The sequence below is a fragment of the Lemur catta genome, chromosome 5 (assembly GCF_020740605.2).
Source record: "Lemur catta isolate mLemCat1 chromosome 5, mLemCat1.pri, whole genome shotgun sequence".
Classification (NCBI taxonomy): domain Eukaryota; kingdom Metazoa; phylum Chordata; class Mammalia; order Primates; family Lemuridae; genus Lemur; species Lemur catta.
The window spans coordinates 45,622,824-45,629,543 of NC_059132.1; the positions used below are offsets into that span (position 1 = coordinate 45,622,824).

Genomic DNA, 6,720 nt, shown 5'->3' on the forward strand with positions numbered 1-6,720 from the left:
ATTCTTCAACTGGAAGTTTAGAGAAAAAAGATTTGAGAGGACGCCAAGGGGAGAGGGGAAGAGGACGGTGCGGAAACGGGGAGAATTTTAACTAAGACATCCGTTCAGAGAGGGGCAGTGCGGGGGCACCTGCTCAGAGACAGCCCTCTTGAGCCTGTGCGGTGACACCGGGACCTCAAGGGGAGCCGTGGGTGTGGTGGGCACCACCCGTCAATCACACTGCTATGGGGCTCCCTGTGGGATCGGAGGAGCCAGAAACGTGACAGTGGTGGCCGACGACTGCCCCAGACAGTGTGGGCCGGGCTACTGCGTGCTCTGACCCAGGGCTTTCATGTGCCCAGTGTGGCACGAGTGACAGAAGGGAACTGTGCACACTGCCACTGTCCCCTGAGCCCCGCAGAAGCACTGTGGTCCCGCCCTGTTGGACGAGGCTTTGTCGCAGAGCAAGCCTGGCGTCCTCACTACTGACGACAAGTAGTTGATGGAGGCTGCTGGCAAGGGCTGATCCTCCTGTGGGGGGCACAGCAGGCAGCCCCTCCTGCCAGGGACTGAGGGGGGGTGAGCGGTCGGGAGAACCCGAAGCTGAGTCAGCACAAGCCAGGTGCCTTTGCAGCATGGCTGGTGTAATCCTGACCGTGACCCAGTCAGGTCTACGTCAGTCTCACTCCACAGACACGAACACCGAGCCCCAGAGAGGCTGTCACACACCAAGGTTGCACAGCAGCTGGGGCAGGTGGGATTTGAACCCAGGACTCCCAAGGCCCTGCTCCTTGCCTTGCCCCAGCTGCCTGCTGCAGGATCAGCAGGGAGCTGCAATTCAACACCCAGAGCCCCGGCTGAGGGCGGAAAGGAGGGACGACAGCTGCTTCCCACTCCCAGGCAGGCAGGAAGGAAAACCTCGGGGGAGGGAAACCCAGCGAGGGCAGAGCCTTTCCCGGCCCCCGACACACCCCGTGAGTGCCCAGGGTTATGCGGCTGCTTCTGCGGGGAGCGAGCCTTCAAGGCCAAGGCGACAGCCAAGTGCCCTGCGGTGCTGAGACACACCTGGAGCCAGGCCCCTTCGGGGCAGAGAAGGATGCGCCGAGATGAGAAACGAGGCTGGGCTTGCGAGGAGCTGGCGGGTTTCAGTTCACACGGCCCGGGAGGCACCCGCGGGTTTCAGGGCAGGACGCCCCTAGCGGGGAGGAGCCGGTCTTCACAGTCTTGTTCGTGGCGAGGTCTGTCCAGACCAAACGCTGCCTGTTAAGGGTCTGCTCCCTGCCACGACCTCGGCACCCAGGGGCGGGGCAGGGGGAGTTCGAGGGTCTTGGTTTGGCCTTAATGTCTGCGGACCAGATCCTATTTTTATCTCCCCAGAAGCTTCTGGAAACAAGAAAGGCCATTTCAGAGTGCTGGGGAGCCACAGAGGAGCCGGAGGCTGATGCCCAGAAGACGGGGTAAACCCAGACCACGGGGCCCTTGGAGGAACACATGACCGCCCACTCTGGGCCCGGGAGGGACCAGAGGCAGAAGACAGCTAAGGGGGTCTGTCTTCCTGGCCCAGCTTTAGGGCAAGTAGCAGGAGGAGGCTGGGGTGCAGGTCACAGCTGGCCTGAGGCCGGCGCAGCCCTGGTGCACGGAGCTGCCCCGCCGGCAGGAGCCACCCTCGCACTCGTCTCATCTGCTGCCCAGGGAACAGCCCGTGGTTTCCACAGAAACCAAAGGAGCCCAGTCTGCAGGTGGGGCAGTTCTCTTGTCCCTCCGCATTCACCCTCCCTCTTGCTTCCCTCCTTGCCCCTCCCTCTTCTTCCTCCACATCTCTGACTCCCCCTGGAGGCTCCTCCGTCCCCCCAGTCACCTGCCCCCACTTTCCTTCCTTCCCCCTCCCACACTCCTGCTCACGCCTACTGGAAATGGGGGCACGCATTGGGCACACTCTGCAGTGCTCACTCAGGGGCTCCCAACTCTGGCTTCTGTGGCACAAGCTGCCAATTAGCCCCAATATCCTGTTCTGCCTTTCTGCTAATTTTTAGCTGGGCACAAGTCGACTTCAGGTGTGTGCCACCATGCCCAGCATAGTGTGCCACTTTTCAGAAATGACCATAAATGGGAGAGATGTGCTTCAATCTTTCCACCTTCCTTGTTAGCAGGAATGCGGACATGATGGCTGGAGCTGATGCAGCTGTTTTGGCCCATGAGGTATGCATCTGAGCTAGTTTATGTGCTGCCCAGGATTTGCTTAAGTATGTTTTCTCTGTCCAGTATCACCTAATGAACCTCTAACAGGATCATTTGCCACCACCACATTCTTGTAGGCCATGAAAAGGTTTCAATTTCTTAAAAGGAGGTTCATTGAATTTCATGCCATCTTGTGGCAGAGGTTATGGTGCCATGGCATCTCACCTGCCCAGCTGGGTTGGACCCACTGTGGCAGATGGTCCTGATTCCTCTTGTTGCTTGCAGGGACACCTAACAGCACATTGCTTCATGCCTCGCGTCACATGCCTCTCACCTCCTGCCCTGGGGCTCCCATGTTGCTGCAGACCTGCTCGCTCAGGCAGACACACTGCCCTTCCAGGCTGGGCCTGCGGGGCTGCAGACTGAGATGGGCGGGTGGAGAGCACCCCCACGCCCCAGGCTCACACCTGCTCATTGGCTGGTTGCATGTGCCACGGTTCACGGTGCAGGTGCTGCTGCTGCAGCTGTTTCACGATGTGGCTTTCCCATGTAGGACACGCCACACGGCGCCACCTGGAAGTGTGGGGGTCCAGCTTTGACCAGTGGGAGACAGACACGACCAGGCTGACAATTCTCCCTTCTTCCCGCCGTGTTTCCTGCTCCAAGCCCCAGTAGGCCTTTCTGGGGACATCCCATGAGGCTAAAAATTAGCTGCATTTGTTACAAGCTGAGGCCAGCCTAACACCACACTGCTCTGTATCCCACTCCACCCTGCTCCGCCTCACCTCTCTTCTTCCCTCCCTCTTGCTTCCTGCACTCGCAGTCCCCAAGAGAGCGTCGGGGTGTTGGCTTTGGCCTCCAGCTCTGGGTTCTAGGGAACCCAGGCTCAGACGGGGACACACGGAAGGTGGCAAAGGAGCGCAGCGAATGCAGCTGAGCCTGAGACTCGTGGCGCCCCACACCTCCCCTGGACTGCCGGCCGCTTAACTGACTTTCTACCTGAGAGAGAAACAACGTCTGTCATATTTAGGCCGCAGCTATTTTGGACTTTCTCTCTCCTGCAACCTTATGTCAGTAAATGCAGCTACCTATGCAAATCCCCTCTGGGCTGGAGCTCCCTGGAGCAGTCACTAGCCCGTTATGAAAATGCTTTTCTCTCCTTTCAGCCCCATTTCACTTTCACCGCCACTGCCTTATTTTGATCCGTGCAACGTTCCCGTGGGGTGGGTCAGACAGGGGTCGTTATTCCTCTCCATTTCCAGCCCTTTCTCCCTACTTGGGGGTAAGGAAACGAAATCTCTAGGAGGTTGTGCGGTGTGACTGAGGGCAAGAGCTAAGGAGAAAATCCCTGTTCTGTGACTTCTAGTCCATTTGGACCAGGCACACGACCATCTCACACCACCCTTCGTACCCTCTGCCACAGTTTGGAGAGTCACCAAGTTTTCTCCCCCTGGGCACGCTGTGGGATTGTCTTTCTTGCTGCCTTGAACTAGAAGCGGCCACGGCGGACACACGGAAGTGATGTGTCTGGGCAGAAGGTCCAGAAAGCAGCAGTGACTCTCCAGGCGTCTCTTCCCTCCGTCCTGGGGACAAGCAGAGCTGGGGATGGTGCCTGCGTGGCCACCAGGCCCTAGAATGAGATCAGTGTGGACACGGGCACTGGCCCAGCCACAGGGGACGTGCGGTGAGAAAGAGAAGTAAATCTTGGGGTTTTAAGCCAGTGAGAGTGGGGGGGATGTTTGTTTACCGTGGCATAAACCAGCCCCACCTGACTATTGCACACAGAAAACAGGTCCTGTTCAGAAACTGGGGCTCATTTCAATTGGTTTTTGAAGGGGAAAAATCGAAACCAGTTTTATTAAAATATCAAAGAGCTTCTCAAATTCCAACAGCCTGAGATGGTCAGGAAGGGTGTGTCCGTGTTGGCTGAAACGTCCCTGCGAGGGCTCTGAAAGCCTCCGAGCCTGAAGCCGGGGGAGGTGCTTTTGCTCAGCACCCACAGGCCTGCACCAGACGGAGCGGCTCCCAGGCTTCTGTCATCAAATGCACCTTGCCACAGCCCTAAAGGACGGTCAGATTAGACATTTTTACTAAACAAAATTGGTTGGTTTTTTTTTCAAATCTTTTTAACATGGAAGGAGTTTATAGTCTCTTACTCGGGAAGAAACAGGCGACCCAACAAGGGTAGCGTGTCCACTTGCTCTTCCTCCAACGCTAGAATGGGACCCTCCCCACCACTTCCATCGGCTCCGGGGCCATTCTGCCTCCGGGTGCAGACAGCTGGTGAATGCTATGTTGTCGGACAAAACAGGGGAAAACAAATCATTCTTCCTCAAAACTCTGAGCCTCTCTGGAAGCAGCATAGTTTGGGGAAAAGGATGGGCCAGTCCCCTTTACAGTGACTCTGGGTGTATCTTAGGATGGCAAGAGAGAGCCTGCCTCTGTGGGAGGCAGAAGAGCCTCACCCAAACCTCCTCTCTGTGGAAACACGCCAAGACCAGGGCTGCGTTTCCAGGCCAGACGCGGGAGAATCAAACACTTCAAGGAAGACGTGCTCACTGGAAACTACAAGCTCTTTGCTTAAGCCAAGGAACGTGTGGTTCTTTCAAGCTTGTAATCTTTGTGCTCTTGGTGCTAACGTTTCCCTTTCCAGACCCTGGCAGGGGGTCTCCTTCTGCCCAGCCCCTGGGTGCGGCCTTTCCATTGTTGGGGTGCCTGCTCCCACCCACTATCTTTGCAGCCCTTCGGAGCTACCCCAAGCCCACCCACAGCCCACTTCGAGCTACTCAGCTCCCTCCTGGCCACAGAATGTTACTTTCTTTCAAGTCAGTAACAGAAGCCCTGACATTTAATAATCATGTAATTAATTGTTCCAGTGGGCTATTTCCTCATCCAGCTTCATTGTAAGATGCACAGAGCAGGAATCATGCCACATTTTCCCTGATGTTCATCCTGCCCTCGCCACGAGGATTTTGCTGGGGGCACCATAGTCACTCAACAAACACTCTGTGCGCTTCATTTCACAGGAGGGTTGAACCCGGGCTGTTTTCTTTTCTTCATTTTTCGGAAAGCAACAACCAACACCACTGGACCACAAAGAGACCTACATGTCCCACCTGGCCGGGTGACTGGCTGGATTTCTCCACCATAAAGGCAGTGGCCGTTTCCCTTTGCACCTAACTGGTAAGTACCTAGTGGGGAGATGCTCCAGGACAGTTGCTAATCTCAAGACCCCAGCGCCTTTTCCCTCATGCTCAGGTTGTGTCCTCTGCAGATTCCCTTGAAGCTTTTCCGGCCCCATGTGACTTGCTGTAGCCTTTAACTAAATGCTCTTCGTTCTGCTGGAAGAATGGGAAGAGGGTGACACCCTGCCCAGGATTGACAGACACGGGGCTGCCAGTCCTGCCTTGACCTCTCTGAGCCTCAGGTCCCAGCTCCACAAAATGGGACTAAACGGGGACTGGGTCATCTCTAAGGTCCTCCCAGCTTTGTCATTGCCCAATTTAGGTTGTGACTCTGTCTAGAGGTTACTGTGTCCGTACTATCATTGTCTTTTTGGTAACAGCCCTTCACTTAATCAACGGGGCAGGTAGTTTGGGGAAAGTATCTCTCAGAGTCCGCCAGGCACAATGGGGCAGGAAGTAGGAGCTTGAGTTTTCTCTGGTGAATGGCCGTGGGACCGCTGGTCTCAGTGCTCACAAATAGGAACCTGCCCTGTCTTATTCTGTCCACTTTTGGGGAAAGGTCTTTATACTATTAGAAGTTCATGAACACATTAAAACAATCAAAATTTTCATGGCAAGAGAAGAGGTTTTCATTCAACTCCTCCCTCCCCCATCTGCTTGGTAAATTAACACACACACACACACACACACACACACCTTTAAATCAGTGAATTGTGTAGTATATAAATTATATCTCAAAAAAGCTGTTATACACACACACACACACTGACAAGAAAGCAACATGAGAGAACCCTAAATCTGCCTGTGCTGATGGCAGAGACTGGTGGAGAGACCACCCACGTGTGGTCCTAGGTGAGGTCAGGAGAGGTTTAAAGAGGTTAGACAGCAGGGAGGGCCCTGCGGGAGGTGGGCGGAGCAGGCGGGTTCAAGGACTGGAGCAGGGTCGGAGCCCAGCTGTGTGGATGCGGCTCTGTCAGTTGATCTCAGGGTCTAACCTGGCAGGTCATCGACCAGGTCATCTCTCTCCAGACTGAGGTGAGCGGAGAGTCCTGAGGAGGAGGGGACCTGGGGCCAGGCTGCCCTGCCTCGCGCAGCGTCCCTGCCCAGCTCAGGACTCCGCTGCCTGCCAGCCCTGTCTCCCACTGGCACCAGAGGTGCCAGGGGGCCAGGGGATCTCAAGGCTCTGGGAAGTGGAAAGTACGTCTCACTCCGAAACATTGGGTACACGGATGGATGGATGGACGGATGGATGCAGAGGTAGAGACAGATGGAGACAGGCAGGTGTCAGGTGCACACAGACAGATGCGTGGAGGTGGAGACAGGTGACTGACAGATGTAGGTAGATGGTGACAACAGAGGTGCTAGAAACAGACCTTTA

General features: G+C 55.8%; 1 long non-coding RNA gene across 3 annotated transcripts; it reads left to right on the forward strand.

Annotated features, from left to right (window-relative positions):
• The first annotated feature begins 947 nt into the window (after window positions 1-947).
• On the forward strand, window positions 948-5,946 carry LOC123638220. Of its 3 annotated transcripts, XR_006735250.1 has the most exons (5): window positions 948-1,248; window positions 1,357-1,718; window positions 2,130-2,178; window positions 5,184-5,340; window positions 5,432-5,946. It is a non-coding gene; the product is annotated as an uncharacterized LOC123638220 (long non-coding RNA). The 3 variants fall into 3 exon arrangements; XR_006735249.1 differs by having other exon boundaries at window positions 948-1,718; window positions 4,577-5,340; XR_006735248.1 differs by having other exon boundaries at window positions 948-1,718.
• Window positions 5,947-6,720: the final 774 nt, after the last annotated feature.